The sequence below is a fragment of the Crocuta crocuta genome, unplaced genomic scaffold, assembly GCF_008692635.1.
Source record: "Crocuta crocuta isolate KB4526 unplaced genomic scaffold, BGI_CrCroc_1.0 scaffold125, whole genome shotgun sequence".
Taxonomy (NCBI): Eukaryota; Metazoa; Chordata; class Mammalia; order Carnivora; family Hyaenidae; genus Crocuta; species Crocuta crocuta.
This window is the reverse complement of record NW_027531143.1, coordinates 3,725,824-3,743,090: the sequence shown is the minus strand read 5'-3', so window position 1 is coordinate 3,743,090 and position 17,267 is coordinate 3,725,824.

Sequence of the window (17,267 nt, the reverse complement as noted above, 5' to 3'; positions counted from 1 at the left end):
CATCCCCAAACTAAAAGACATTTTCCACAAAGGATAGGTGTTTCTTTTTTCTATAAAAAGTAAGTTTTCACTACAAGTGTGAAAAACTAAAAATCAGCTAACCATAGAGGGAAAAATTCTTCCTGGCCTCTATGAAATGATAAATCTCCCTTGTTTAAAATACAGTGCAGCATTTGACCTTGGATCACATTCTGACATATATAAACATCCAAGATAGAAATGCACTAGGAAAAATGGATGGATCTTTATTGCTATAGTATCTAATGAAAAATATTGATATTAAAAAGAGGTTGACTAGATAAGCTACTCTGACTTCCATGGTCAATCATCTAAATGGCCTATAGGATGGTCTAAAACTAATAGAATAAATTCAGTCAAGAGGCCAGTTTTGATCTGGGCATATGTTTCCAAACCCTTATGAGAAGACAATTTATTTCTTATTTGTCTTCATTCCTTTTGTAGGAAAACACACTTCTTTTATAGAATAGATCCAACAACGAAATCCTTTTACAGAATCAAAACCAAGTTTCCTGGGATTTGTGGTTATGTTACAATGGCTAGAACCAATGGGAAGCAATACTAATATCTGTCTACCTTTCTGCTCATCCCTGTAATTTCTGGAAGAAAATACTCAACTCAGTAGTAGTTTCATAAATACTGGTTTTAATAATTAGCCTCTTAAAAACCAACTGAACTTCTATATTCCCACCTTATGCTACACACCATCCTAGTAGCTCATGAAAAGAAGACTAAACGAAGTATGGTGTGTGCCTTCCAGCTGCTTACATACTTGTGAGACATGGAAGCCCAGCAGAGTTATAGTTAGAGAGCACATGAGGATGAAGAGAAGGGACAAAAGACAACAATAAAGGAACTCTGCCAACAGATTGTTGGAAGAGAAGAAGCACATGAAAAAGTGATAATAATCAAAGTGTAGGGAAAGTGGGGCACCTGCGTGGCTCGGTGTGTTAAGTGTCCAACTCTTGATTTAAGCTCAGGCTATGATCTCATGGATTGTGAGTTCAAGCCTTGAATACACTGATAGTGCAGAGCCTTCTTGGGATTCTCTTTCTCCCTTTCTCTGCCCCCCCCCGCCCCATGCACACATGTGCTCACTCACTCTCTCACTCTCTCTCTCAAAAATTAATAAAACTTTTAAAAAAGGATAGGGAAAGTTCTAACCTCAATGCTAAAGAACAGAGTATTCAGGAAAAGTAAGGCAATTCATCTGTGTAAACTACTGAGAGCCTCAAAACTTGTAAGCACAGGCCACAGGAAAGGTGCGATAAAGCTTATGCTATCAGCTGGGTATCTGGTTAGACGTTTTGTACAGAGAGGAGAAGCCACACCCAAATCCTGCCACCAATTCATACAACTGGTATCCCATGCAGTCAAGGGCAGGGTTGAGGATAGGGTTAAATAAATAATAAAATGACTGGGTGGCTCAGTTGATAAAGTGTCGGACTCTTAATTTCAGCTCAGGTCATGAATCATGGTTCGTGGGATAGAGACCCACGTTGTGCTCCTCATTGACAGTGCAGAACCTGGTTGGGATTCTCTTTCTCCCTTACTTTCTCTGCCCCTCTCCCACTCGTTCTCTCTCGCTTTGTCTCTCCCTCTCTATTAATAAATAAATAAGCTTTAAGAAGTAAAATAAGTAGATAATAAAATGGATCAAGCAAAATCTACATGCTGAATGGCACTAAATCTAAATGCTAAGGTACCTTACTCCTCCCTGCTTTGAGACTGTTGGAAAGCAAAATTTCTGCCAAGTAGAAGATTCAGTGGAATTTCTCTTGAATAACTAAATAGCCCCAGAAAAAAGACTTCATATATTGACACTTAGAGAGCTGCATACCTTAAAAGAAAAAAAGTGAACTCAACTGATCATTCTACAGTGAAACTCACAAGCCAATAATCTTTATCCTCACTCACAGAGAAGAGCCAGTTAGCTTTTTGCTGCCTTAATCTTAAATGTGAATAGAGAGCCAAGCACAGCACAACATTTTGTAGAAATCCTCTGATAAGAAAAAAATAAATTACTATGAGCAATCTCAAAAGGAATTCACAGGAAAAGCACAATATCAGGAATAGTAGCCAACAAGGAGACCTGTAATATATCAGAGAGATGACAGAAAATATTGTACCCGTAAAGCAAGAATAGGACAAGAAAGGCAAACAATTAGAGAACATGAAGAGGCTCTTGAAAATCAAAATTTTCATTAGCAAAACAAAAATTTAATTTAAAGGTCAACAGTGTAGGAAATCTTCCAAAAAGTAGGACATAAGGATAAAAAATAGAAACTAAAAGTGTAAAAACACAAACATTAAGTTCAATCCAAAAGGATCAACTTTTCATCAATAGTAGCTTTAGAAGGAGAAGCAGGGGTTACTTAAATGAGCAAATTGCCAAATAAAGGATGCAAAAAACATTTTCTAGAGCTAAGGATAAAACTTTTAAAACTAAAAACACCATTAATAGTCTAGAACAAGTACCTTAAACACACACACACACACACACACACACACACATACCACCACCACCAACAATCAAATGATAAAATACCACAGATATGAAGACTCTGAGAGTTTTCATACAGAAATATGCAATAATAAAAATCCCGACTAGTTACTGGCTAACAATGGCACAATTCTTCAGCTAGTTAACTCTTTTAAATGATTTTATTTCTGTCAGTAATGGTCTTAGTTGCAGAATAAATTTGCTCTCAGTTGAGAAAAAGAAAATCTGAGACCCAGAAAGTTGGGCAAAGTTTCTCCTAAATTTACATGATGGTATAACCTGAACTAATATTATCACCCCTGGACCACATATGCTGCTGGAAGCTACGATGACAGCTGTTCATTATGTTCCAAACTTTTTCTCTAATAACAAAGGTTTCCAAAACACATTTCCCTAAACTCCTTTGGCCAAGGTCGTACTGTATGCATTTGAACTTGACACTATTGATACCTTAATTCCACAGAGATTTTGCTTATGTTTACCACCTGCTAATTCTAGAGTCTTGGCTTTAGGATTCCTATAGGATTACTTTAGGGAAAACTAGCCATTTGCCTGGTACCCACTGTTGACTTGGATTGAAATCTCTTACAGTTTAGAAATTGTAAGCAGTGTTTGTCACATGGAATATGACTTAATAGATAAAATATTTAAGGGGAATAAGGAAATGTACAATTTTGCATGCTTTGCTTGCAAAGAAAATTGGCTGACGTATTTCTACATGAAGCTGAAGATAAATATCTCTGTGTACTGAAATCATGTAAATCAATTCACCTGTATCACAGAAGAAAGCTACCTAAGGGAAATGATACATTTATTCTAATAGCTGATTTCCTTACTGTAGTGCATTTTAGCAGGTTTTTGCTCCACTAGTATCCTCCAATTTGTAGTATAGACAAGAAATCCTTGTTACTGCCCTGCTCTTTTGGGGCCACAAATCTGGTCCTGGTGAGTTTTCAGTGAGCCCTCCTGCTGTGAGCCTGGCAAAAAAATCACGATTTTCTGGCTCAAGGGGCTTTGCTGCTGTGTGCCATTAAATATGGAAATGCTCACATTTTGTGAATTCTGCTAAAATTAGATTCCCCTGAGCTCAAAACACCTAAGAGAATATGCAGGTCTCCACACTGAAAAGCCCAAGACAGTGCCGTGTACAAGTTGCTGTCTGGAGACAGCTGCAGCAGACAGAGTCACACTCGCCTCCATTCTTGCTCCTCCACTGTCCATCTCCAAACAGCAATTCTGTCCAGCGAGAACCAAGCCTTGCCACTGTTTTGATAAAAACACACACCTCTGGGCTTCTCAAATGTTCACTGAATAAAACGTAAACGCCTTAGCATGCCCTACCCATGCAGTACACTAGCTGTCTACACAAGGTGCTGTGCATTCTCCTGTTACCTGCTCTAAGCTGCTCTAAGCTTTCTTTCCCTCCCACTTTCCTCTCTGCAGCCACACTACTCAGTGCCTATAGCAAGCACCCAAGCAGGTATTGCAAGTGCGATGCATTAGTACAGTTCTGTTGGCTGCTTATAGATAAGCTGTGTCCGATTAGCCACTAATAACTGGGGGCTAGGAACCCTGCTGTTTTCCCAGACCCTAAAGCTTTTGCGCCAGCTGGCTATTCTCACAGACTGGAATGCATTTCTCACCCTCCAACTCTTGATGTGACTGGCTCTTTCTTGTCTTCAGGTCCTGTTAAATGCCTCCTGCTTAAAATCTCCTTTCCTTTTTGTTTTACATGGAAACACCCCTTCCTCCAGTATGGCAGTCACTCTGTTACAAAGCATCAGTTGTGTGCTCATAGCACTTCTTGTACCCTGTAAGTATCTTATGTATTCAGGATAATTGCCAGGCTCTATCACTGGAGTGCAAGCTTCTTAAGGGCAAGGTTCTCATATTTCTGTTCACTCTGTTATCATGAGTTTTGAACAGATGGCTTGACTTAGATAATCATTGTGCGTGAATGAACAAATAGTAAGAATTTAAATACCATTACATAGTCTGAACTGCTATGCAGTATTATTACATAATACAACCTGACATGCAGGAATAAAAAAAGCAGACAGTCACGAGCCTAGAGCTTTTGTAGATTAAGAACCCAAGTAACTGAATTGAGGTCAGTGAATAGTTCTGCAAATAAGGTGTGAGATCACAGGTCAAATAATATTTTACTGTGCCAAGTAGGAAAAAGTGTTGTAATGAATCTACCTTGTTGGCTACATCTAGATATCCAGATACCACAATAACTAATACTGTGGTATCTAATATATGCTAGATATATTAGATATATTAGATATATTAATACTGTGGTAACTAATATATGCTAGATCAGTGGTATTGTCCCAATACCACTGATCTAGCATATATCTAATTGAGAATTTCATTGGTATGGGTAAAGCTTACTTTTCTTTATTGAAAATCCTCTGATAAAATTGCTTGAGCAAACGCAGGTGACTTCCTGAAAGTCCAAGAAATAGTGGGGCCTGGTGGGCTGAGATTTGAAGAATCAAGATGCCAGACGACAAGAGGTTCCCTAATCTTGAATTCCAGATTTCTCTTGATCTGTTCTCTTAAACCATTTTGTCTAACCATGAGGCCTTTGATCAACCCAGAATGTGGTTGTCTATGAAGCAAAGAGATCAATAATGATTTTCCTCAGAGTAATTCTCCTACCTTCCTTGAGTCTACTTCTCGTAGACCAGCCACTCTGAATTTCCATTAGTGAGGTTTCAAAATTTGACTTCCAGAAGGCTTTGGAATACAGGAGCACATAAATCAAAGAAATGTCAGGGTTTCTCTGTATCTAAGACTTAAACCTCACTTTCTGTTCTATTTTCCAACTCAAATTGTATCCAGCCGCATTGTCTCAAATAGCTTATCAGAAGTTCTGCAATGGGGGTGCCTGGTTGGCTCAGTCTGTTGAGTGTCTGACTCTTCAGAGCATGATCTTGCAATTCATGAGATTGAGCCCATATCGGGGTCTCTGGGCATGGAGGCTATTTAGGATTCCCTATTCCTCTCTCTCTGCCCCTCCCTGCTCACATGCTCGCTCTCTCTCTCTCTCTCAAAATAAATAAATAAACTTAAAAAAAATGTTCTGCAATGATCTCAACTGTTTACATTTAAGTTTAAATAATAACAAAAAAATAGGGATGTCCCAAATGTATAGTATAACCCCATCCTATTACCAGATTCCAAAATGTTGATTAATATTCCAAAACACTAATGTCAAATCTTATAAATACATCAAATTCAAAAGAGTTGATCAAATTCCCTTGACTTTGTAAGTTGAAAGTCTAAGATATGTAAATCCAATAAAGGAACACCCCAAATGTCTTCCCTCTTATAATTAGTATTATGTAATCTCTGTCCTGGGGTTTCCAATGAAGGTGGCTGATAGAGTCAGGCTAGATTCTCTTCTACATATTCCTGGAGCACTGTTGACATTACTTATCTAAACTATCTGATGTTGCAGACCCGAAGTTTCATATGGAAGATAAAAGCATACATTGTATCATCATAGCACTGGCCTGTACCCCCAAATTTAAAAAATTAAGCCCATCCACTGTCCCTAGAAATGTGGACAGAAGCAAAATTATGGCTCTATATTCTAGAATTTAGTTACTAAAAGCCATGACAGAAACTTAAGAAACTATGACAGAAACTTAAGGATATTAGAGTAAAAGTAGTTAGTTGTTTTCTGGGTTTTTTTCTATCTTTCCTAGTGTCAGCCTCATTAGGTTTCTAGTTAACCTATGCTAATGTTCCAGAATCTATAAGCTGTAAATTTAGATTTATTTGATAAAAAGACCATCTTGCATTAACATTTATATTTTAGTACTCTACATTAATAACCAAACATGATGCTTCCTCTCTAAGAAAGTGGCATTTGGAGAAATTGTTGCTCTTTGCCAGAATTTTAGATGAGATGCCAGTCTTTCCTATTCCTAACCCATATTTGCTTCAATTGGAGAATAACCCTCAGCAGATTTTGAGTGGAAGTTGTTATTCATGTTTCTAAACTTTGCATTCCTACTGGTCCAGAAAGAAGCACTACCTCTGCTATGCCTTCTCATAATATTTCTTTTTTTGTTTTTTTTCACCATGGTATCTGTTTCTTTTTGGGGTTTTTTGCATATAAAGTTTCCCATAGTCAGTGAAACAAAATCAGCACATACCACATTTTCCAAAAGCATCCAAAGTCTTACACTTTTTCACCTGCCTGAATTGGATGAGCCCATCAAGAAATTAATTTCCCTGCTGACCAATATTAGAAACAGGCCCAGAGTTTCATTATAGCTCTGCTTGGCATCCTTTTAATGTTTCAAATCTTTGTTCCTCTTAGAGAAGCATAATTTGTCAGATATGTTGCCTACAATAACTCTCCCACCCTGAAATGTAATCTAAAAATACGTTGACTATTTTTTACTGACCTTGCCTGTCTCTCCACTTTTGTCTGTTTAGATATTCAAAATATGTTTCCCTGTATTGCTGTTATGGGGGATTCTCTATCAGTAGCTTTGAAAGTCTTCTCTCGGTTATGTCCTTAGTTCTGCCTTCCTCTGGTGAACTCACCCAAGTCTGTTATCTTAGATTTTGCTCTCTTCTGTCAGATGCCATTGGGCATCTTTCTGATCTAGAAACAACTTCTAATATCCTCTTTATAAAAGTTTTCCTTCGGTGCTTCATCTATATAATACATCAATTTTGAAGAAAAAGAGAGAAAAGAAACAGAGCCATGACCTCTTCAGTTTCTTCTACAAAATTTGCTTGTTAGATGAGACACTATCTTCCTCTCTGGAGAAGTAGTTGAAAGGATAGTGATAGGTCAGATTGTTCTAATAATGCCATTTCATGTGAGCATAGAACGTCAAGCGAAAGAAAATTCTTTCTCACAAAAAAGGGAAAAATGATTGAAGAGAGAAAAAAAAAAACTAACAACAACAAAACTTTAGGAGAAAGTTAAGATTTAAATATGAAGCAGACTTTAAAAATCAGGAATCTAATCAGATGATATTTAAAAGTACTAAAAACCCAGCAATAAATGTATTAAGGAATAAGCTGAAAAGCATTATGTATGTAACGAACACATACAACATATATTCTAATAATAAAGAAGAGAAAGGGCCACTTGAATATTAAAACAACACAACGACAAAATCAGTTTAAGAGGCCAGACATCTGGATAGAACACTGACAAGAACAAACTAAGTATCTACAAAAATATTTTCCCAACTCATATGAAAAAAAGAAAAGAGAAACATAAATTTTATGAAAATCTATCATCATAATTTGAAGACAGAGCACACAAAACCCACAAGATGAGTAAAAAGAATACAATTCCTAAATCCTAATATGTGATCTCTCATATTTCTACCTCACCTCCAGTCAGCGTCAATGCTTTGTGGTGACCACAGACTGAAACAAACAAACAAACAAACAAACAAACAAAAAACCAACAAACCAAAAAACTATAGGGAAGACAGATGAGCAGATGAAGATGGTGGGCCAAGAGCTTTAGTGTGACTTAACACAATGACCCAACTCTGAAAATACTGGAAAAAGTGCTTGGGCAGATCAGAGAAAAAATTATAGGAAGACATTTCAAGAACAAGTGACTGGAGAATCAGATGCAAAGGGACACTGAAACAAAGCAGAACAGAAAAGAGAGGGACATCCTTTGACAATTAGTTAGTGAAGGGAAAACATAGAAAAGGGGGAGGGAAATGTAGTGTACCTGCAAGAGTAAAGAGAATCATGAAATCAGAAGATTAGAATCTTGCCATGAAAACAAAAAGCAAAACCTTCTAAACTATCTGGATGGTGCTATATACTGAAATAAGAGTATACTTACACTAGGAATATTGCATATTGCTTTACAATTTCCCAATGTAATGTGCACTAATACCATAAAAAATGAACAAAAGAAAAGTGAAATGCTTACAGGGTTTTGAAGAAAATAATAAAAATTACACACAATACAAAGCATACCTTCTTCTCCCAAAAAAAACAAGTAAAAGTGTGTAAACTAACATTCTAAATAGAATTATATGTACTCAAACAAGTATTTGAATCAGAAATTTAAAAAGTGGAAGTGGCAAAAAACAGAAATAAAATAACAGATTGAACTCTAAAAAGAAAAGGCATAAGAAAAAAATGTCATAAACTAATAACAAATTTCAAGAGCTAAAACAAGAATTAACTCAAGTGAAAATCGAATGACATATATTAAAGAAAGGCAGGAAAAATATCCTGGAGACAAAATGACATAAAGGAGGATACAAATATATTAAATATAAAAAGGATCTAAGAACAAGTAGTGGAAATGAAAGGCAGGCAAAGAAGGAATTGTATTTCTGTGACTGGAAACCCAACGAAGGTTTACAAGTCAGTTGGAACAGAGCTAATAGGTATGTAAACAAATACAATAACATAAATATAATTATAAAATATGATAGTTCAGAATAAATTTATTTGCCATATGTTCATATCTATACATTAATATATTTGTATATGAACTAACTCACCTAGTTAAGAAGAAACATTGGAGGCTCACAAAACAAGACCCAACTGTATGCTAAGTATAAGATGTATATCTACTACCAAGTGATTCAGAAAAGGATGGAAAGCTATACTAGGCAAATACAAAGCAAAACAGAGAAGAGATAGTGATCCTAATATCAGATACTGTAGAAGAGAAGCTGAAAACCATTTAATGTGACAGCAGATGACACTGTACTCTTCAACTTTGTGCTAGAGTCATTAGTCAATGCAATTAGATAAGAGAAATCAACTACTAGTATAAAACGGGTATGAAAAAGTCCATTAATCTTTGTTTGCATCTATGATAGCATACCTGGAAAACCCCAGATAATCAATAATAAAACTAACTAAAACATTAAGAATTCAGGAAAAAAAATTACAGGGCCTAAAATTAACATACAAAAATTAATAGTTTTCCATATGTACAAACAATAAGCAGCTAAATAGCAAAAGCTTTATTTATAATAGTAATGAAGATTAAATACTAAAGAACAAAACTGACATAAAGTCTGTATAAGAAAAAATTTAGCAATGATCCTGAAACTCAAAAAAAGTAGGCTTAAAATAATGGAATATATATTCTGTATTTTCAGAGAGGATGATTCTACATTACAAAGATGTCAGTTCTCACTAATTTAATACACAAATTCATTCTAATTGCAGTAAAAATACCAGCCAGTATTTTATAAAGTTAAACATTTTGATAACTAAAGTACATATGGAAAATCAACCATGCTAGTAAAACACTGAAAAAGAAAAACTATAAGGAAGCAATAACCATATCATTCATTAAAGTTTCTCTCTATAATTGAAACAATGTGGTATCATCTAGTACATAAATAGGTATATTGACCATTAAAAGAGAAAGTCCCCAAATAGACCCAAGTAGATAATAAAATTAACCACGTTTCTTTGGAGAAAAGTAAATCCCAGGTCTGGGGCAAATATAAGAGAAAATAAAAGATGTGCCTGGAACATCTTCCTAGGCTAAAAAGTAACAAGTGCTGGTACAAGGGCAGCAGTAAATCAGGAAGACACAGCATCTCGAATGGAAGAAGCTAGTAAGAGCCAAAGACGGAAAAAATTGAAGAGTTAATTAAATAGTGGTAGTGTTGCATTATAAGCCATAGAATAAAACAAATATCCTAGGGCCCATACTAATATAGTTTGATAAATAATTACATAGGGTAGAAGAGACAGCTCTCCCATACAAAAAGATTCTAATTAATCTAGAAAGAATGTTAAACTATAAAAACACATTAAGAATTATTACAGCAAGTTTCACTGATGCTATATGGTAGTTGAAAATTAGAATAGAAATGGAATATTTGTATAGCCACAAAGATCTTGTACAAAGATCTCATACAGAATATTTATCAATTACAAAGGAAAAAATAGTAATTTTACAATGCTGAAACCCACCAGACAATACCTTAAATGAGGGACTGATGTTAAAATCAGTCATAATAGAACACATGGACATCATATCCCTGAGATGAAGGGTCAATGAGAACACACATGAATCTTGTTATTTTTGCCAAAAATGCAAAATCATAATCACAAGACAAATCAAAATTGAGAGATATTCTATAAAGCACTGACCAGTACTCTTTATAAGTTTTAAAGTCACAAAAAACAAGTATAAACTGAAGAACTGTCAGAGATTAGGAGAAACTAAGGAGATATGAGAAATAAATCCAATGTGGTATACTGAGAGAGAAAAAACATTAGTAGAAAACCCCGTAAAGTTCAAATAAAGTCCATTATTTTGCTAATAGTATTGTAGCAATGTCAATTTCCTCATTTTGATAGCAATGCTATGATTATACAAATTGTTAACATTAGGAGAGTTGGTGGAACAGTATATGTGAACTCTCTATACATGCTTTTCAACATTTCTAAGTCTAACATCATTTCAAAATAAAAATATTGAAAGCAGTGCAAAAAAACCATGATCCAAAATATGAAGCAAAGTAAATTGGCCTGGTTTTGAGCAATTAGTGAAATGGAGAAAACCCATTTGAAAATTCCCATTTGAATAACAAAGGGATTATGGCAGTAGAAAATTAGACTAATACATTCACATCAAATACTTGCTTCTCCAGTAAACCATAATTACATAGGTTGTATTAATGTAAATAATAGTTATGCACTTTTAGCATTTAGAATCAACCTATAGATGACTCATGGAAGATTTGACTATAATTATAAAAGAGGGTATAAATATTTTCATTCTTGACAATATGAAAGTAAAAGTATAAGTACAATAGTTTAGGAGATAGAGATGGAAAGAGTAGGAAGGTGAAGGGAAATGTGGTATACGAATAATATCATTCTAAAAAGTGAGAAGTTATTAAAAAAAACTCTCTATGGTTGTGAGTCAGTCATAATAAGTAAAGGTGAAAATAGAATGATATTTCTGTATTGGGGATGGGAGATATAGGGTGGAGTGAGTAAATTTTCATTTACCTTGGTAAAATATTAAGAGAAAAATATCTGATGTTGATAAAGGACACATTTATGTACTATAACCACCAATCAACTTATGAATAGTAATAATAATAAGTAAACCCTTCTTGGGAGCAGGACTAGAAATGAGCCTCCATGGGGTGAATCTGATTTTCTCTGTGTGTGTGTGTGTATGTGTGACATTTTTAATGATATGACATGTTATTTTTTTAACATTAAGAAGCATACAAATCACAACTTCTAATATTATGAATATTCAACTGCATAATAGTATTATCCTTTTTTGTAACACATGAAATTTCATTTGTTTTTCAAAGCTGTGCTCAAAGGTCATTTTATTTCCATCTCATTATTTATGAGTGATACTGATGTGACCATAAAACTTTTTCTTATGATCCCAGATAGATTTAATATTTTATTCCTCTGTATTCTGATAATATTGTTTATAATTCCATTAAGCAACTAATCACAATTATTATAATTTATCTAGTAACTATCTGTTTCCTTTGTCAGAATGAGAGTGTCTGAAGATTGGATGTTATGTTTCTTACTCATGTTTGTACCCCTAGTACTTAGAGTGATTGAGATATATTTTTTCAACACGTAAATATTTATAGAAGTTAACAGTGATATCCTGCTTTCCTTAGGCTTTAAGGAGAATATTCATATAGAACAGAAGGGAATCAGATTCTGGGAGAATTGTCTTGGTTCCATTGTTTCTCTGCCTATATCCTTAATAATTTATTCTTCAGTCAGAGCAGAAAATAATTTCAGGACAGAATAGTCAGAAGTTGATGCCCATTCTTCTTATTAGCCTAGCTGCCCTCCATGGTTAATATGTGTCAATGGTGGCTGACTATTATGCTGTCTAGTATAGGTACTGTTATGGGTTGAATTGTATCCCCTAAAAGATATTGAAGTCCTAATCCCCATAATCTATGAATGTGTGACCTTATTTGTAAATATTGTAAATAGAATCTTTATATATGGTCAAGTTAAGATAAGGTCATTAAGGTAGTTTCTAATTCAGTATGACTAATATCTTCATAAAAAGGGAAAATTTGAAATCACCGGTAGACATGGGGACAGGCAAAAGGCCATGTGAAGTTTGGAATTATTCTGCCAGAAGACTAGTAGAAGCTAGGAGAAAGACCTGGAAAAGAGCCTTAGTGAGCACCTTCACAAAGATCATGGCCTTGTAAACACCTTGATCTCAGAATTTTAGCCTCCAGATTTGTCAGAGAATAAATTTCTGTTATTTAAGCCACTCTACTTGTGGCACTTTGTTACAGCAGCCCTAAGATCCTAAAATAAGCATTATTAAAAACACTTTCAACCAGACAGTCAGCAAAATTAGGCACCCTATTTCCTTGTTCTCTTATCTTCCCTTGGAGAGGGGCGCCTGTGTGGCTTAGTCGGTTAAGCGTCCGACTTTCGCTTAGGTTATCTTCCCTTGGAGAGCAGTACAAAGGTGAGAGAGCCCGTTTGCACCTGTGGTTTACTCCAGGATGGAAACCTCATCCCTGTTCCTCTGTCTTGTTATAAGCTGTGAGGATAGACTGGTGGGTAAGGCTAGTGTGTGCACACTGAGCTCAGGGCCAGCTTTCTAGAGGAATAATTTGAGAAGCCCACTTGATAACACCTAACAATTTAGAGAAAAAATTGAGATTGGGTTGAATGACCTTCCCTTGAAGCTTATTCATTGTGAGGCAACTCATGGAGAACATCTGAGGTCATTAGAATTCTACTATTTGTCTTTCTATTCTTTTTGCCAAGCTAATATCTACAGAATGCATACTATGTGTCAGACACTATTACTCTTCTAGGTGCATGTGTGTGTGTGTGTGTGTGTACTTATCTTCCAGATTGTGGTGAAGTTAAATGAGGAATATAATCATCTATGTATGTATGCGTGTATCATCTATCAGTATTTATATAATCCTCATCTATATGTTTATTCTATAAATGTATATATTACCTATATATGTATATATTTATATATATGTTTATGTGTGTATATAACATATATATTTAACATATTATAAATATACATAGACATTTGTATATTATATATATAAATTCTATATGTATATATGTTTTGTCTATGTGTGTTTTTTCTACTTTTAACTTTATCTCCAATATATGTTGTGTTACTTTATTATTTTTCTTTTATAGCTAAGATACTGAAGAATAAAGAGGTTCAACATTTTTTACAAAATATTTGTGATTTTAGACTCCAAGAATTGTGGCTCAGAAGTTTATGCTATTAATGTTACTTCTCAAGGAACTCTCTAAAACTAGCTTAGGCAAAAGGAAATATATAATAGAGGATATTTGTTATGGAACCAGAGGCACTCTTAGGAATGAGGTAGAAACAGAAAGTAGACATATCAAGCTCTTATCCTTGTTTCCCTTTGGTAGTTACTTTATTTTCCTTTCTAACCATATGCTAGTTCTCTTCCTATGTTATTCTATATGCTAGTTGAAATTACAGTCTCAATCTGAAATTTTCCAATGAAGGAGCTCATTAACTCTGTATGGACCAACTGGCCACCCTTGGTTCAAACAGCTATTGTAGGGCTGAAGGCCCAAAATAATACTTGATGATCACACACTCCAGGACCATATTTTTGTATCTCTTTTCTCTGGTTTTAAGGGGGAAGGGAGGCAATTTGTAGAAAAGTCAGATAGGGGCAGGTAGCCAATTCAACATTCACTACCAGATACCTGTGCTTAGCTTATAACAGAGGCTAAGAATAGAAGTGTCACAAATTTGGGGCACCTGGGTGGCTCAGTTGGTTAAGCGGCTGACTTCAGCTCAGGTCATGATCTCACAGTTCATGGGTTTGAGCCCCGCGTCAGGCTCTGTGCTGACAGCTCAGAGGCTGGAGCCTGCTTCGGATTCTGTGTCTCCCTCTCTCTCTGCCCCTCCCCTGCTCACACTCTGTGTGTGTCTCTCTCTCAAAACTAAATAAACATAAAAAAAAAAGAAGTGTCACAAATTTAAGAGCAAACTTATGGAGTAAGTGATCTTAAGTCCCCTTCCATCTATAATACTTTTGGGCTTTAAATGTGTTCTTCCCTTCTTAGAATTGGAGTTTACTGGAATTATGATTTTCAGATACTTTTAGAAAACATTCATTATGTTTATTTCCTTAGCATACATTTATTGAATATCTAGAATATTGTGAGGGGTAGGCTTGTATCCACGATTCCTCAAAAGATTTTGAAGTCCTAATGAACAAAAAAATGTTATTGAAATATTTATACAAATATCACCTTTACAAAACACAGACTTTTCTCTTTTAAGCTGCATCCAAATATGTCTATCACTGCTAAATAAATCTACAGAGAATTAAAAATAGGTGGAGATTAAGTTTCTTGATACTGTTCCATATACTTTCCTGTGTACATAGGGCAAGACCCAGAATAGCATTCCATTTGTTTGAATGATGGATTAATTGATTGATTTTTGTGACAAACGGCAAATACTGGTTGGCTGATTATATCTTCAAACAACTTCTGTCATTCAAAATTCAACTGAACTCTATTTGTAGGGCAATATCAACCTGGAGAAATATAAGAGCAAAATTACCTGAAGTGACCTCATTCACTTCAAGTGACCACCTGAAGTGGACCCACGACATTTCTATTTGGGGGTTAAAAAAGGCTTCAGCCTAGTTTGGGAAGACTGAGCTCTAGTTTGGGTAATAGAAGGTTCTATTACCACTGAGAGCAATCACATTCACAGTGCTCTAGGACGTGAATACTGCTACTCCTTTCCCCTTTCTAAAGAACAAAAGAGTACCATGTTGCCATCACTGCTTTATCTAGGGGTGGGTTTTTGGAAATCAGAGTGGACATGGAACTTTTTTTCCTGACGGCTGCCTCTGCTGCATGAGCCTGATGAAAACCAGAAGGATACTGATGTTAAGAAGAAACTTGGCCTCCCTACAGGGTTCACAATTCCTCAAATTTATCTCACTTCTCATTGGGGATGCTATTATATATTCAGATAGTAAAAGATACTATGCAAAGCTAGACTTATAGTATGTTTTAGTTTAGTGTTCTATGACAACCCAAAGGATTTTAAATGCAAACAAACAAACAAACAAACAAACAAAAACCTGGACTACTAGGCAGAAAATCTGGCTCTGCCTCTTGGTATGTAACCTGATGGGAGGAATCTATGTGATAGATAGCTACTATAAATATTTAAAAGTTCATCTGATTAGAATTTTTTTTCTTTTCATCTAGGCTCTCCATTCTTTTTTTGCTGTTAAGTACACATAATTCCTACCTAAAATCTTAGAAGTATACACACACCCACACACATGTGGGTGTATTTTTATATTCTCCTTCTCCAATTTGATTTCAAATTAATTTTGAAGTAGTTGTTTTTTCATATATATAGCTAGCTTAAAATTTTTCAATGAATCCCTTTAGTCTACGAAAAGAAAAAAAGGGAGACTATAGTCATTTGATTAATTAAGACTTTTAACCATCCTTCTATTAAACAAGCATTTGATCGATGTCTCCTATTAACTTCTGTGGTATTAAGCATGATAATCCAAAAGACACTAAGATGAGCAAAAGATGGTACCACACTTCAGGAGTCAGCAGTAGAGTAGTCAAGACATACAGAGTCAATTTCTCTTTATTTGCAGTGGTTATATTCTGTTAGTCACCATGAGCACTCAATTAGAAAACATGGGTTTAGGGGCTCAGTCAGTTATGCAGCAAACTTAAGCTCAGGTCAAGATCTTGTGGTTCAAGAGTTTGAGCCCCACTTCGGGCTCCATGCTGACAGTGCAGAGCCTGTGTGGGATTCTCTCTATCTCCTTCCTTCTTTCTGTTCCTCCCCTACATGTGCTTTCTCTTTCAGTCTCTTTCAAAATAAATAAACTTAAAAAAAAAAACAACACACACACACAGGGTTAGGTTCCTGTGAGCCTCTTGTCACAACATTTTTTGCCAACAGACAATATATAAACTGAATTCATTGTGTGCATTTTGTCTAAAGATACTGTATAAAATGTTGATTCATTAACACTGAACTCGCAATCAACAATTCCATAACTTATATAACACATATATATTCTTCATAAAGCACATCAGAGCCTCCTTCTGCTTAGAAACACTAGAAAGCACTTCAGCACCACAGTTGGGGGCCATTTTAAACAGCAAAGTCACCAACCTAAAGCTCAAAAACGTAAAAAATATGGCACTACATAGGTTAATCAAAGGACACTCTATGGTATGAGAGCTGATAAAAAAAAAAAAGGCAGCGTGTGGCTTGCTTTGCCTCAACTAGGACACTTTCATTGAAAGACTCAAGTTTTTCATCATTCTGCACATGCCTTCTAATGACTGCAAAGGTGCCATGTATATTGGGATTGCAAATAAATTCTGGTGGGCAGATAAACTTGCAAATACAGAATTTATACATAATGATGAATGCAATCCTTGGGTCTAAATCTCAAAGTGAGAGGTTAGAAGTTTCTGAACAGGATAATAGCAGCCAGGTGATGAAGGATCTTAATGCCCATCTCAATTGCTTGGAATACTTCTTGTGATGATGAAAAGCCATGGACATGTTTTGAATGAGTGCATGGCATGAATTAAGATCTGATTATACAAGCTTATTATCTTACAAGAAGGAAGGAAAATATTCTGTTGATATTGGACTAAAATGAAGTTATTGGAATAATGGCGAGATTCCAGGTTAATTAGTCCAGCA